At 37.8% G+C, this 16,673-nt stretch overlaps 1 long non-coding RNA gene across 1 annotated transcript in view; it reads left to right on the plus strand.

The window, feature by feature from the left end:
- Positions 1-16,673, plus strand: part of LOC141740147 (uncharacterized) — a 95,958-nt gene that overhangs the window by 54,169 nt on the left and 25,116 nt on the right. Inside the window, exon 5 of the long non-coding RNA XR_012585895.1 lies at positions 25-70. This is a non-coding gene — a long non-coding RNA (uncharacterized LOC141740147). The remainder of the gene's footprint in view (positions 1-24; positions 71-16,673) is intronic.

The following is a 16,673-nucleotide window of genomic DNA, read 5'->3' on the forward strand; positions in this document are numbered from 1 at the left end:
AAAATGTTTGTCTTCTTTTTACAGAAGAAGATGGAACCAGACATGGCAGGGTGCTGTCATTAGTGCAAAGGTATTAATTTTTTAAAGTGCTTCATTGTTTTAAAGTGATGAAACCAGATTGATTTTTTTTTATTACTACGGAAAACAAGAACTCCAGCCCATGGAGATCTGTCAAACTACCAGACTTAAAATTATCTCAGCCATTTCTGTTGGACCATGTTTTAGAAGGGCATCCAAGTCTGTGTAATGAGATGTGGCCGGATGGTGTTAGGATGGGGCAGAGGCCTCAGTGCATGACACCTTGAGGAGTTCCTCCTGACTTCACAGTGGCTTCTCTGCTATGCAGGCAGCAAAGCTCCTCACAGTCCTAGAGAAGGCAAGTGAGGCCCTTTCCAATTAATTTTGATCATTGCTGGAACTTTTTTAGGAGCCCTGTATGGGCTTGCAACTTTAAAAAAAAAAAAAAGGAAAAGAGGGTGGGGGGAAAGCAGAGAGGGGGGAAAAAAAACCCTGCTGCCAAATTGTGATTTAAACTGAGATTGGCATCAGCAGACATTTCCACATCAGCCTGTAGCACATCTGGTCCAGACCAAACAAATAGAAGATTTATTCTGTCAGTGAGATCATTTAGCATTCCTTTTTATGCTTCAGAAAGAGCCTGTACCTGTCAGTCACCAAAGCACTAGGCTTTTGGTGGCTGGGCTCTGTTGCTCTTTCTGACTAGCCTTGATCTGAGACTTCTAAGAAGGCTTGTGTTCACCCGCTCCACCTGGGAGACCGGTACTCATGCCAAGTTCATTTCCATAGTCTTATAAAAATCTCCTGGAGGATTTCAAACATCTGCTCATAAGTAAAGAAACATTGTCTTGAGATATAACAATAATATAAAGGGCAACTGAACCTTCCTTGCAAATAAAACTGAGCTAATAAATTATTTTGTTTCAACAGTTTTATACAATTCAAACAAAAACCAAATAGAGCTAAACAGGCACACACACATGAAAAATCAGGTATGAAGGGTTTTCTTTTAATACCTTCAGATACTTATTTTTTTCTTTTGGTCAAGAGGTTGTGTTTTGTTTTGTGAGCACTTGATGCTAATTATTGAAAGGAAGAGCTTATGGAAATAGGTGGATGACACTATTGTTCTAACAGCAAGAATTTGTCTTCTTTTCCTAGCACGTTTCAAGTAAAGTTTATAAATATTAACTAAGCACATCTCAGTGCAAACCCTCAGCAGAGCCCCTCCCCTTTGTCAGGTATGTCAGCAGGACAAAACTAGGAAATCACCTTCTTGTCCGACAGAAAATGGAACCACTTCAGACATGAATGTGTCAGCTATTAAATAGCCTTGACAATACACTGCAACAATCTGAACAGGAACTGAAGGCAGCTGAAGGAGCTGAGGGACATTAAGACATGCAAAATGCAATTACCTGCACTGGAATTTGAGTGTGATCCTAGAATTAAACTCCTTTATTAATAATAAGGGGTCCAGACAATTTTACTACAGTCAGAATGGGTCAGGACCTCTATTTTACATCTTTGGTTAATTGTAGGAAGGTGAATATAAAAGACGGGTGAATGATGGGGAAAAATTGCAGTCCTTTGACTTTTTTTATATTTGAAAACTAATGATGTGGTTGACGTCCCAAGCCTGTCAGTGTTTAAGAGACATTTGGACAATGCCCTTAGCATGCTTTAACTTTTGGTCACCCCTGAATTAGTCAGGCAGTTGAACTAGATGATCATTGTAAATCCTTCCAACTGAAATCTAATCTATTCTATTCTATTCTATGCTATGCTATGCTATCCTATGCATAGTTTATTTTTATGCCATTAAAAAATTAGAGCCAAAGACTTGAGTAATATATTGTCTATACTAGCTACTGGGTGCACAAGGGTGTTAGTGGTGTCTCTATTATAATCTGCTCATGAACTTGTCCTGTGTTGTCCATTGCCTGGACAGATCACTCGTGCGTTCTTTAAAGAATTCCAACAACCGTGATATTGAACCTCAAATTCTTACACAAACACTTAGCTGTAAGCATGTGAATGCCCCACTGTTGCTTTATCTACTTGAAGTCTGTTGTAATGATTATCCACTAGGAACCACATGGTTGTTTAATGAGTAATTCCAAGGGATAATGTTCACTCTGTTAATATTTTTTCTTGCTGTTATGTCACTGTTATAGACAACATTAATATTTTAATTTGAAAATGATGCCTTCACTCAAAAGCATTTCAGATCTTCCCTTATCATCTGCTTAAAAAAAGAATAAAAAAGGCTTAATTTGCAAGTGAATCCTCTATCATTAGGACACAGAGGGTGTGATTCAATCAGGCTGACTCCTTTCTAGAATTTTTATCTCCATAAACCCCCTCAGTAGTCAGTAACAGGAAGAAAAAAATGTACACTTAGGGGTAAAATTCATGACAAGGGCCAAACTGAGTGTCCTGACTAGCCTGCTAGAAGAGCCAACGTGTTTCTCTCCCCTGATTATAGAGAAACACTAAGATTTTCTTCCTTGAGCTAAGATCAGCACTAGCCTAGATGTCTTCCCAAAAGGTGTGGAATAAACTTGCTCTATTATTTTTTTATGTTGTGTCAGAGAAGAGGCTGGAGTGGTGTTCTGACCCAGTACTGATGCTGTTAGAATCTCATACAAACTCAACCCAAGTTATGGGCCTGCTGCAGAGATCAGTTTGCTCAGTTCAGTGGCCTGTGTAATGCAAGAGGTCAGAGGAGACAGTCACAACGTTCCCTGCAGCCCTTAAGAGTTTACGTGTGAAGACATTAATGCAAAAATTATTGAAACTGAATTCCACTTTCCATTGGTTTCTGATAGGTAGGTTCCTGACTCTCACTCCATCACTTCTTTCACGCATTATGGATTTGAGCCATGTCATATATTTTATACTTATCTAAACTGGAGAATCACTCTTAGCTAGGAAGAACAGCATTAGTCTGTTCAGGTAATGAACAATGACGTAATATAATCGATTTTTTTTCCAGCTCAGCCCTCCTAATCTTAGGATGCAGCGTCAAAGCCACAGAAGAAGACAGTTGTTCTTCCTATTGACTCACTCTGGTAGTGCAAAATCAGTAGCTGTGCGAGCTCAGTGAAGGGTGGTGGCTAAAAAAGAAAGAGTGAAGGAAAAAGGAAATTATGAGAGGAAAGGGGAAATAAGAACAGAAAGGAAGAGAGAAATGGAAGGTTTAATACATGGGATCATTACACAAACCCATTGCAATTGTACTAGGAACAAAAATTGTGGTAAAATGGCTTTGAGGGAGCTTAAAGATGATGTTAATTTTCTCCCTGGTTCCAGCACTGTATTGTCACTACCTGAAAATCACACAAGCATCAACAGTTGTAAAATGCGTGTCTTGAGATTTTGAATTATATCAGTTAGATAAGCACAGAACCAACCTATATATATTTATAATGCCTCTTCAGTACCTCAGTAACTGATCTGAGCTTCTTATATATCTCCTTGGACTTCATTTTGTAAACATGACTGTGGAAGAGACTAGGCTAGACCAGGTTAGAACTAAAGAGGTGGATAAGGGCTCCTTGTCTGTCATGAGAACTAAAACCAGTATTTTGCCTGCCTTGCAGTAACTGAGATAAAGGAAGTCCTCTGAGGATCACAACCATTTGGAGTAGAGGAATTCTTTTCTATTTTATTTATTTATTTATTCTCTGCACAACCAAGAAATTGAACCCTCAAGTAGGGTCATATCATGGATTCCTCTCCAGGGTGGCCAGAATAGCCCATCAGTTTTCAGCAGTGTTCCTTGTCCTGATTTGAAGTAAGGAAAGGAGATATTCTAGGCCAGCCATGACCCAGGAATCTTGGCATAAGGAAATGAACCAAATCGTTTGAATTGTGGGCCAGTCACCTATCCATAAGTTCAGGCTCATGACTGGCTCTTATTCTACTCATGTGCACCTTCCCACCTGGACTGACATGGAGAAAAGCATCTGAGCAGAACTGTGCAGCTTGCAGGGAATAGGTAGTCCTTCCTGCAACTATCTCACATCAAGCCAGTAAGACCATAACTTGGCTCTCAATATTCCTATTGTACCAGGCTGCCTCTTCTACAGAAAGGCCTTTGCAGTACCTTCTTTTAATTTTGCAACGCTGAGTGGACATGAAGGTTGTAACCCTGTGACACTTGTTCGAGTTGTCCCTGGCAGTCAAAATACCCAGGCTACATACCCAAGACCTAAATCAAAAAGTGACCTGGTCTTCTAAAGCATTGAACTCTGAATAACTTTAAGAAGAGGTCAACTTCTCTGAAAACTATTTTTCTTTGATTTAAGGGCCTCATTATGGATCTAGCAGCCCAATAGTAAGCATTAATATGAAAACGTTCAAAACTAGCTAGGGAATTTAGCTACTGAGATCACATTAATTTCAGCACCTTTGAAAATATCTGCCCCAGGTTTGAAAAAGTAGATTTATAACTTGATTTTTTTTTTCCTTTTCCCCTTTTCCTGCTAATTATTATTATCTCAACCCCTTTTTAAAATCCATACAGTGTTTTGGAAGCCTGCATTAATTCATATAGTACCTCTACACACAGTTCTTCGCTGTTACTTTCTTGTAGTTTTCACTGTGACATATGATTATTATTGTTATTGCTTTAGTCTCCATTTTTCCTACCTACCATCCTTATCCACACAGTAAATTCAGTTGCACTCCATCCCAACTGCTTTGCTCTTTGTTTTGATAAAGGCAACAGTTTTTGGTCCTACGCTAACAAGAATTGTGGCTTGTTACTTTGCCAGAGAAACACTTCTTCTATTGTTCCCATCACCTATTCTTTCTTTTAGCGTCAACAGTCATGCTCCCCTTTGGTATAAAGAAGCTCAAACAAAGTTTTTTGATTCCAATTATCATTATTTGCAAAGGTTTGTTTTTTGGCCTCAGTAGGCACTCAAATTTTCATACATGTCCCAGCCTATACGTGTGGAAGAACAGGAAAAAGGAGCAGAGACATGAAGTGGAAGAAATGCACCGCAGGTTAGCAAATAATTGACTTACCCATGGATCATTGCTTATCACGGGTCTGCTGTTGGATTCTTCATTATCCTCTAGTTTTTACTTAGGTGTGCGTAGCAATCAGTAGTCACATATGACACGACATGTTAAGCTGGCTTATTCCCCTGTTGTGGCATTTAATAAACATGATTATAACTAGGCTATACTGCGACTCCGACAACATAAGCTGCTGATAGTCTGCAACAATTTATCAGAGGAGGATGGCATGTAAAACAAACCAGACCGATAAAAATTCCCCCTTCTCAAAAGCTGTGCGATGCTTCATTTATTTTGTACCATCCAAGACTGAAATTTCTACAAGCTGCTGAAATTTTCTGTGCTTGGGGAGATCCTTGGTATGTACCATTAGGACAGGACCCTGCCTGCACAGAAGAAATGCAGGACAGGGACCCAAATTGATTTAGGAACAACTTTATAGTTTCTAAACAAGAGTCTGTTTCTTCCAAACAAGCTAACTAGCAAAATGATTGACTTAACCCCTGTGACAAAATTTAATATTTTATGTTGCAAACAATGTTGCTGGCAGTAGTAAAAAAACGCAAAACTAAATGGAAAAAAAAAAGATATATATATATTTAGAGCTTTTCAAAGATAATTTTAGGAGACCCTATACTTCTATGGAACCTGAGAATCACCAAATTTTATTCTTCCAGTTTTTCCCTAATTTTCTGCTCTTGCTTCTAAAAGGTTTAATTTTTCAAAAATTCCTTTTTTTTCCCTTCTTTTCAAATTTACACAATGCACAGTGAATTAACACATATAAATGGCAATCACTTAATCACCTGGCAATCACCTGGCTCCTAAGTCCTCATTAACTTCAGAAATATGTTACGGTGGTAGTGGAAGCCTGTCTAATTTCATATCAATTTACTTCCAGACATGATTTTCTGATATACACCCAGTGATCAAACAAGAGACTAACAAAATAAAGGTATGAGCTTTTACACCCACAGATACAATTTAAGAGGAATAATTCTCCAGTAGCGTATTCCTCATTAGTCCTACCATTAAGACAGCTTTTCCCATTTTTTGCTTGGATCTCAGGCACTTTAATTTTGTCACTTTTAGTAGTTTGAACACCATCAGATCCTGGATACAGGCACTGGAACTTAATACTGAGTTATCGGTATAATGCCTGGACATTTTTCACTCAGGTAAAACTAGCACAGTGCTATGCAATATTTAAGCACAGTTTCTGAATCAACACAGGACAGGGACCATTTCCAAGAGGAATTTTGAGTGTTGCTATTATATTTTAAAGGACAAAAGAATTTAATAGTATGGACATATCCAGTCATTTGTCCTATGGGCCAGAAAACTGTAACTGTCTGTTTAGTTTACCGATACAGATGTAGTTGTGTTGCCTCCTGAATTCCTATGTGAAATCCCATATTTATTTATATTCTTCTTATAAATAAGAAGCATATTCTTATATGTTTCAGCAGCATATAAGATCAGCAGCAACTGATCTTAGCCATGAATGCTGCACTGAATGCCCTGTTGGCATAGGAGAGCTGCAAAAAATGCACTCTTTTCTGTTGAAAGCATATCAGTACCAGTCAGTATAATTTCCAGTATACCTTGGTAAAATGAGTTGAATAATTATGCTTTGGGACATCATCTTTTGCCTATGCTGATCATAACCTGAGTCCCTAGCATATTTTATGGAAACGACGCCTTGTTTGTTCAGTCAGACTCCAAGGAGTAGAACTGAGCTCTCAATCTGAGTTGCAGTAACTCAGGCCAAACTTGGGTTTAGAGAACAAAATTTGAAAATATAAAAAATTCTAAGGTCTGTAAAAGAGAAGGAGAAGACAACTGTGTAACAGAAACATGCACGCATATATATAGTTACATTCATATCTGAAAACAAAAGTACATTTGCTTCTCTTGCAACTTTTTCAAAGCACTCAGTTCTTACCTCCAGCTTTTGTTCTAGAACCCTTTAAAGTAACTAAACTATAAATGGAGCTTTGAAAACTCAATAAACTGGCAGAAGTGCCTGAATTTTGATTATCTACTTTAAGGGGCTTCAAGAAATATATAGAAACTACATAAAAGCACAGTGAAATTGCGTTGACGAAGGTGTCAAAATATGTACATACAGGGAGGGATAGCTTGATACAAATTTAGACTTAAAATGGTTTATTTTCCTGAGGTTGGAATCTGCCAGAACGTTCACTTATCTGTCATGTATCTGTGATGTTGAATACATTTTACAAGAGCAAGAAAGCGATTCAGCAAAGATTGCAAGAGAGACTGAAGTGTCATCTAGGAATGACTTCTTAGCCATGGGTCATGGGAGAACGTACCAATATAATACAAGAAAACATGAGAAAAATCAGCAGTTTTTAATGTGAGATAAAAGCAGCTTTATGTAAGTGCAAGGCAAGGAATTCTTTAAGAAAGAAGAAAAAATGTGTGTACAAACAACCCAGAAGGATACAAAATATTTCTGTAATGAGGTTGAAGAATCATAGAACAAATGCACAGCTGTATAGGATCACAGACTCATGCAGGTTGGAAGGGGTCTCCGGAAGTCTCTAGTCAAACCTCCAGCTCAAAGCACGGACAGCTGTAGCTCAGGACATGACCCAGGTGGTGGTTCAAAACCCCTCAGGAAGGAGACTGTACAACCACTTTGAGCAACTTCCATTGCTCATGGTGGAAGTTTCTCCTTACATCTTGTCTGAACATCTCTGTTTCAGCTTATATCCTTTGCTCCTCATCCTCCTGTCACACAGCACTGGGAGGAGCCTGGCTCTGTCTCCTTGATAACCTCTCCATACTTACTGAAGGGCAGTTGTTAGGTCTCCCCATTCCCCCAGCTACCCAAAGCCATCTCTTCTCCCAGTTAAACAAGACCATTACCCCAAGCTGTCCTTATACAGCAAGTGCTCCAGTGATGATCGTCTTGGTGGCCCTCCATTGAAGTCAGGGTGCTTTATCCAAGTCTTTCCTATATTGCAGGACTCAGAACTGGGCATAGTTTACCAGAAGTGATCTAATAGTAATGAAGGATTTAAACAAGAACATTGCAGAGGCAAAAGAAAAAAACAAAGACAATCTCAAACCACTGTCAATATACCTTTCAGAAAAAAGACCCTCCCAAACCTACTGTAATTACCATTGGGAATTATACGGAAGGGAAATTTAAATTGGGAGCTGGAAATGGTGATGCTCATTCTATTCCTGGCTCATTCAATGGCCAAGTATGGAAATGTAAGCAAGTTGCTACCCATCTGTGCATCAAAGTAAAATGGGCTTGAACAGGAAAGTTTTCAAGCAGGAAACATAGAGTAACATATGTTTATCCAGACCATCTTACCTGCGAGTGAACGGATTCTACTTTTTACTACAGCTTTCAATGAGATGTATATTTTTAACTTATTGTCTACTTGTACATTTAGTGACCAGAAATCTCTGAAAAATTCAGATTTGTTCTGAAAGCGAGGCTCTGACATCCTTGGAGCTCTGACTCTGTCAGGCTGTCTTTATATATGTGTAATGCTGCAGTAGGGACTTTAATCTCTTTGATAGTCTCCTTTATTAGGCATTTTTATATTAGTAATACAGTCATTTCAGACACAGAGAACTCAGTGCAAAGATTGTAAGGGGACGGTGTAGTAGATGTTGCTTGAAAGTACAACTCCTGCTGTAACAGTAGTATTGAACTAAACTTCTTGAAAATATATTATATCAGCCCATCTTAGTTTCTTTCAATCACATACCTCTTTTGACACAAAAAAAAACCCCAAAAAACAGCTTCCCCAGCCTGGAGAAGAGAAGGCTCTAGAGAGACTTTATAGCACCCTTTCAGTACCTAAAGGGGGCTACAGAAAAGATGGGGAGGGACTCTTTTATCAGGGAGGGGAGCAATAGGACAAGGGGTAACGGTTTTAAACTGAAAGAGGGGAGATTTAGATTAGGTATTAGGAAGAAATTCTTACCTGTGAGGGTGGTGAGGCACTGGAACAGGTTGACCAGAGAAGTTGTGGATGCCCCATCCCTGGAGGTGTTCAAGGCCAGGTTGGATGGGGCTTTGAGCAACCTGGTCCAGTGGGAGATGTCCCTGCCCAGGGCAGGGGGGTTGGAAATAGATGATCTTTAAGGTTTCTTCCACCTCTAACCATTTTATGATTCTATATAAAGCTAATTCAATTAATTACCACCATAGCTTCCAAGCCATTTCATTACTGAACTTTTTATAAATAGAGAAAGTGAATGACTTTTTTTTTTAGCATTAAAGAATTCTTCAGAAGGCCCATATTTAGTTAGTAGTTGCGATTTGAAATCGGATAGGGAATTGCCTATTGCATCAGAAGCATGTCTTGTGATAACAAAACACTCAAAATTATAAGACCTTTCAAAACATCTATTAGCCCACACTGTTGAGACATTTTATCACTTAGGCAGGTAAATAGTCATGGCCAGGGGGAGCAGAGATAGTCCTCCGAGAACAGGATGCTGAAATAGGTATCTACATAGAAGGCTTTCGAAAAGTATTGGTGACTACCACTCTCTAATACTTGATGGAAAGAAATGAACACTTTAGGGTGATTTTTTTCAATATATATGTACAATGGGATGAAGAAATTGTAGGAACGAAATCTGTCTGGGCACAGACTTCAAGTCTCAATGCACGTTCTTTGTACATGTACGTTATAATCTCTTTCCACAGGATTGTCATTTTATTTTCAAAAATAAAATAAAATAAAAATATTTCCATAAATAAAAGAAAAATAGTTCGAACACTCACTGTTCATTTTCATGCCATTTTAAAGTTTCCAAAAAAGTTCAGCAAGTCCTGATTTTTTATGTTAAGATCCCATATGGGCATGCTCATCCAAACTATTCTCCTAACAAAAGGCATTTTCTCAGTAGGTTTAGGTCTATCCTCATTCGCCCTGTTTTAAGTCTGTAATAATTCCATTAAAGCTACATAGATCACCAAGAATGTAAAATTAATGCAATACTGATCAAAGATCAGGTTGTCTACTCACATTAGAGTCCATTTGAATGTACACCAGTGTGATCCCAGGGGAAGATGGCAGCTCCTTACTTCTTCTTCCTTTTTCCCTTCTTTCACTCAAACTCTGCCAAAACTGATGACTTCTTCCTCAACTGGCTCCCAGGAGCCAACTGGTCTTTCCCTGTCTTCCCCCAGCTAATGTGAGGTGTTTTTTCCCTTGTATACAACTGCCCTAATTCTTAGAGCATTTCATCCTTTTCACTTTCTAAATGGAAATGCTAAATTTTCTGCAGAGGAGGTGCCCTGGGGGGGAGTTTTGCTCACACCCAAGAATGGATGTCAGTTAATATTTGGACATGATTAATTAACAGTAAACCCTAAGGCAAACTTTGCTATTATGAAAATAAGACAATATTCCAGATTACATGAGTGGCTGCCTATATGACAAAGTTACCCAGATGCTCTGAAATCAACAAAGATTTGTCATAGATACAAAGACAGTTATTATTTTATGAATTTCATGTTCAGATGAATTACTTTTGTCCCTCTTAGACACTATAGAAATGACCTAGGGATAAACCAATATTTTAATTAGTTCTCAGACATTTTCAAGCACTAGTATAAAGTTTTCTGATTTTGCAGAAAGTTATTTGGAGCTCGTATTCTTTTCCTAGTCAGTGGCTAATCGGTACTTTACCATAAAAGTGGAAGGCCAACCTTACTGAGTGTATGTAAATCTTGGATTACATTTGCAGCTCCCTCTTGGACAGAAAACAACCTCTGTTTGACAAACCGAGCTGAAACACACCATGGCTCAGCTTGAGAAACAAAAACTGTTTTTTTCCAGAAGAAACTAAAGTAGGACATTGTGTAGGCAAATTAGAGTCACACATATTTCAACAGATTGCAGATGCTGGGACAGCTAAATGAATTCTAGCACTGAAGGGCTGAAAATCACACAAGTAGGAAGGCAGGTAGAGAGGTACACAGCTAGATAAAGAATGTCTAATGGCAGATATGGTCAGAATCTTAATTTTCTCTCTTATCCAAAAGATATAGGAAAAGGCTTAACAGCTCTTCATTATCACAGAAAATTTCATACTTGCTTTGCTTCATAAAATAAGGCTGTCAATTTTTTCTGCTATGGAACATTACGGACTCTCTCCCAAGGCAGTAAATCAGTATCTGAAAATGTTCTATCTGTCACAGTTATTCAGCTATTTTCTTCTACTTCAGGCCTGGGTCTAGATGTATTTGGAAACATTGTGAAATTGCATCTTCTGATTATGAGAAGAAATTTATTGTGAGATCAACTAAAACTTCCATTTGTTTTGTGTTAAATTTTCAACAGAAGAATTTGAGAAAATAAAAAAGTAACTCTTTGTATATCACAGGAACTAGAAGCTTAGGAAAGTCTGAATAATGAATAATGATCTGTTGTAATAAAACAGTTCTAAAAGCCAGAATAACACAGTCAAATAGCACAGAAAAGTAAGCTTTCAAAATCTGATTCCTCTTCTGAGTTCTGCCAATACATTTTTGGTCTTTTATTAAAAATCCAAAAACAAAACAAACAAAAAACCACAAGTTTTGGGAAGATGTTGCAAACACACTTGGAACAAAGAGCTATCCATTCCACATTCATAAGCCTAAACCTCTAAAGCCAACCTGACAAAGGCAAAGAATGAGTTAAAACTCTCAGCCACGCTGAAATTTCAATCCCAATCCTTATCAGTCTGTTGACTTAATTATCACCAATTCGTAACAGCTTTTCAATTCAGGCATGAACATTTGCCCTTTTTTTACTGTAGCATGGTTCCATCTCTAATGATAAATTCATTCAATAATCGTTCATGAGGTTTTATTTTTGCAGATTCTGGACTCTTATAAGGAGTGAGCAGAAGAAAATTCAACCAGAGAAAGTGAATTTTCCTCTGGGAAATACTCAGTTGATATCATTTCTCTCCAGTTTCATAACCCTACTATTTAAATGTGCTAAGGTCGGATCAGGGCAAAATGTAATAAAGGATCATTTTGCAATACTCCCCTCATGTAAAATCTTTTAGGCTATGTCCCAGAAGTATACTCAGATTCCTCGTCCAAATAATGGTGCCTGTTGTGCACACATAGTAGAGAAGCTTAGAAGACATGATAGAGACCAAAGGGCTCCTCCAGATCATGCACATCCTTTTTAACCTACGTGAAAGAGTATGACTCACAGCTACATTCTTATTTGAGTTTCCCACTGATATAATCAGGGCTGAGACAGGCTGTATTGTGATATGTGGAGCAGCACAGATACTTGATGGACAAGGTCCACTAGCATAACATCTTGAACACAACAGGACAGGGACCTGAAGTGAATCAGGTACGGTTTAATGTTGTTATTAGGGACTTCAATTATAAAATGAAGAGTAGAGTTATTAATTTTTGTGAGTGACTCCAGATGAGAGGGCTGCAAGTGTGACAGAGGAAAGAATTAGAAGTCAAAATCATCATCACAGATTTCATTCAATAAGCCCAAGTGCAAAGTTCTACATTACACAGTAAAAATGAATTGCGCTGTTGCAGAATGGGAGATGTTTGAGTAGTCAGCACTTCTGCAAAAAATTACCTACATACTACAGGAACACTAACTTGTCTCTGTCATTCTGTTTCAGAGAGTTAACTGTCAGGTTAGGATGTATAAAGATTTCCAAAACAAGTCACATAATTTGACTGTGATTTGAGGCTTCAGCTGGACAATGTATGTCAATAAAGATAGCAAGTGGTTCTAGTGGGAAGTAGAAGAGATCCTTAGAGATACAGAAAACGTAATAATGGGGAAAGATTGAAAAGATGAGAAAGATTCAATTAAATTGAAGGCAAGAAATGCAGCTGTTCCTGAAAGACTTCTGAAGCTGGTCCAAGAAGTATAAATGTTCACAGAACTCTTTAAAAAGTTTAAAAGACAGTGACAGAGAAAATGTTTGCAGAGACTTTTGAGATACCATTAGGGGGAAAAAAAAACCTGATACCCTGCCTCATGGAAACTGCAAACCTTGAATTTTCTAACTAGCTGGACTAGTGGTCCTGAGAAACTCTCCTTCCTACAGGAGGGATGAATACCTTAGCAGACACTTCACTTTGTATTAGGCTTTTTGTTTTCTAATAAAAAGTGTGAAAATTTGTGCTGGTCAATTCTTGTCCAGTATTTTAGACCTATAGATGCAAATTATTATTACTACTGAACACGTGGAGCAGACCTGAAAATAATGAAGACAGTCACACTTAAAATAAGTAATACATCTGTATTTGTTGTTTGTGTTCTGAATGTTACTTGGAAAGGAACAACTAGGAAAAGAAAAAAAAATAAACTACTTTTTAGGAAGCCAATTGCAGAATCTTAAACTTCCATCTTGGAATTCATAGATGCAAATATACAAAAAGGCCTTAAAGGCCACTAAACAATGTTCACCATCTGAAATTTGTAAGATTTTAATCTATTGCACAACCTTGCTTCCAGCAATGAACCTCACCGAATCAAATCAACTTAAAGTTTGTGCTACAAATCCACGTCTCTCCAGAGAGAGACCAAGCAAGGAAGAGAAACAGAAAAAGAAAGTACACCCCATATGGATTTTACAATAAATTATTTTAAAACATGTTTAGAAGTCATCAAAGAATCAATTTCATTTAGTGATATCAGTCATGAATGCTAGAACATGATATGAGAGATTGGAAGTTGTCTGGAGAAAAAAACTGACCAGGTAACTAACAGTTACACTGAGAATGGTTGGAGAATTTGGTTACAACACCTGATAAATAAAAAAACTTGGCTTTTCTAGAGATGGGAGGACGTTTAAGAGCTTAGCATGGTCTATTGCACAGGCAAAAGTACAAGGAGAGGATATTCAGTAAGGGTAAAATCGGACAGATTTTAGGGTGAGCATTTTGTGCTTTGTTCTACTAGTGGTTTATGAAAAAGAAATGGTATAGGTGGTGTCACATTACTTTATATAAGCAAAAGAGGAAAACAGGCTACATACAGGTGACGGGAAAACATCCTTAATTGCATTGCCAGCTATTTCTACAACAAGACCTAGAAAAACAACCTGCCTCTGAAGGAGGAAAAGGACACCCCTCCTAGCAGCAATGGGCAATTCTCCCTTCCTTCCCCATTCCTCCAGCCGGATGATGAGCAAGCCTGATGCCCCACAGCAACTTTCCTTATTTCTGTACTTTTTCTCCTCTTTTTCTCTGTGATTCCCTGTAGCAGCAATGGCATAGCCTTACTTCTGTAACCTATAAGCAGCGAAATTCAACTTTGCTCCCACTTCTGAGATGGACATCACAAGGTATGCAGTTGGGATTCTCAAAATAGCCAAGCAGAAGAGCATCAGTTTTCCTTGCTTTGGAGTCTCTGCTAATCTGTTTCTTGACTGCTCCAATGCTTTGTTTATGCAGTCCTTTTGCTGTTCCCTGCCTCCCCTACAAATGTTGTTTTGACATCACAGTCACCAGGTGCCCCACCACCCCTTCCATCAACAGACACTTGTGCAGCAGATGGTACAAATGGGTTGGCAATAATTTAGTGCCTTGGCGTTGGATTGCCTTGTCTGGTGCTTGTAATGGTGACTAGACAGGGTTAATGACAGTAGCAGGGAAAGAAATAATAAAAAGAAAAAAACCTGTAAGGGCACATTGTCAGAGAAACAAGTAGCTCCTTCATGAGACAGACACTCTACTGAAAATCTCTGTTCCTAAGAACCATGAGCTATAGTCTGTAGCAATAGAAGTTTATTTTAGAAAGGTACCTTCAGTTTAATCACATTTAAAATGTCAAGATTTCCCTTATCTCCTTTGATCATCATAACTCCAATGATTCTGATTATATTTTCTGCCTTACATTACAGGAGTACGGTTAATTTAGCTATGATGCTCTCAGGATAGAAATTAAATAAGGCTAGCAAGGGGTGGTGATGTCTGTCATAAGACCAACAAATAATTATCTATGTGTTACATACCTACCGGGACACTGAAATGTACAATTATAATTATAACCCAATGATAAATGCTGAAGTTTTTTATACCCTAAAAGAGTTGATGCTACAAAATGGGATAGCACAGCCAGGATTTTTTATATAAGCCCTTACAGAGTTAGAGGTCAGTTCAAAATGAATTATCACAAAATTCAGAGGTGTTTGCATGCAGGGTTCCAATATTGTGTTCCATAACTTACAAGAATATGTAGATCACACAAGGAGTTAGAAATGAGTCATAATTAGTTCCTTTACTCTGCTGGCTTCTTACTCTTTGAATAAATCACTTGAACTGTTTTCATCCACTTTGCTGCTTCTAAATTGGAGATAATATTCCTGTCCCAAGGGTATTGTAATGATTAATTAATCACTTCAAGTCACTCGGGATTTGAAAAGGTGTGCGTGTGTGTATATGTAACTTTCACATATGCAGAATATATATAAATATTTCCTTTACTTTTTATGTTAGGTATAAAGGGTATCGTTCTAGAATCAGCCTGAAATTTTTTAACAAGAATAATCAAAAAACCCTGTCTTGGGAATTCAGGCTGTCAAATTCAAATGACAGTCATACTTCCCTGCTCCAAATTATCTCCAGATATAAAGTTCTCTCTCTTTTCTTGAAATCATTTCCCTCAGAAGACTCAAGAAGCTGAGGTTATTGATACTGAAAAAATTGACATAACTTTCCTTTTCCAGGATGATATGGGGTTATTTGTATTCGACTTTATGGGACATTGTCAGACTTTGTATATTATACTGTAGTCTGGGCCACTGAGAGGTACAACATAGCTCCTGCCATTGTTGCTATGAGGGCAAGAAAAAGAGAGAAATAAAGAAAAAAAAGTTTTATTTTAAGAAGAAATAAATATGGATGTATTCGGGCTTCTTAAACAGCATCACTAATCTTCAGTACTCTGTAGTACCACAGACAAGATTGGGCAAATGATTACTAATAATCTGATCAGCTGTTTTCTGGACCTATATGTATAATCATAAGACCAGCATGGAAAAATGAGGCAGTTCTGCAAATTTATTCCTACATTTCTTCTTAGAGTAAGAAAAAGAAACAAATGAAATGTGAATAAAATGCTGCAAGGTCTTTTATTTTTTGCTATAAACTAAGGGGTTTAGCTTCTTAAATGGTATAGAAAGCTTGCCTCTTCTATGATCACCAATGTGATTGAGTCAAAAAATAGTAATATTTTATTTGCTACCTTTTGATTTTAAGCTGGAACTTCATGGATTTTGCCTTTAGTGAAAGGGAAAAATATACTAGATAAACCCCTGGCATACATTTCCAGCTCAGCCTCAATTTCTTGCATAATCTTGGGTAATTGTTTTAAATCCACTGTGTCTCTATTCCCCATCTGTTGATCAAAGCTAATAATATACCCTTTCCCCCGACCTTCCACTGTTTCTTTTGTCTAGACCGAGTACAGTCAGTTAATAATTTCCAAGTAAAATAGTTTTCTACCAGATTCACCAGAACTAAAAAAAAATTGAAGAAACCTGTCTATTCCACTGAAGTTTTTGACACAGAAACCATAAGGACAGGATGTGCACCCTGATGTCAAGCGGTACCCCTTTGTTGAAGCTGGTCTCTT

This window comes from Larus michahellis, chromosome 3 (genome assembly GCF_964199755.1).
Source record: "Larus michahellis chromosome 3, bLarMic1.1, whole genome shotgun sequence".
Taxonomy (NCBI): Eukaryota; Metazoa; Chordata; class Aves; order Charadriiformes; family Laridae; genus Larus; species Larus michahellis.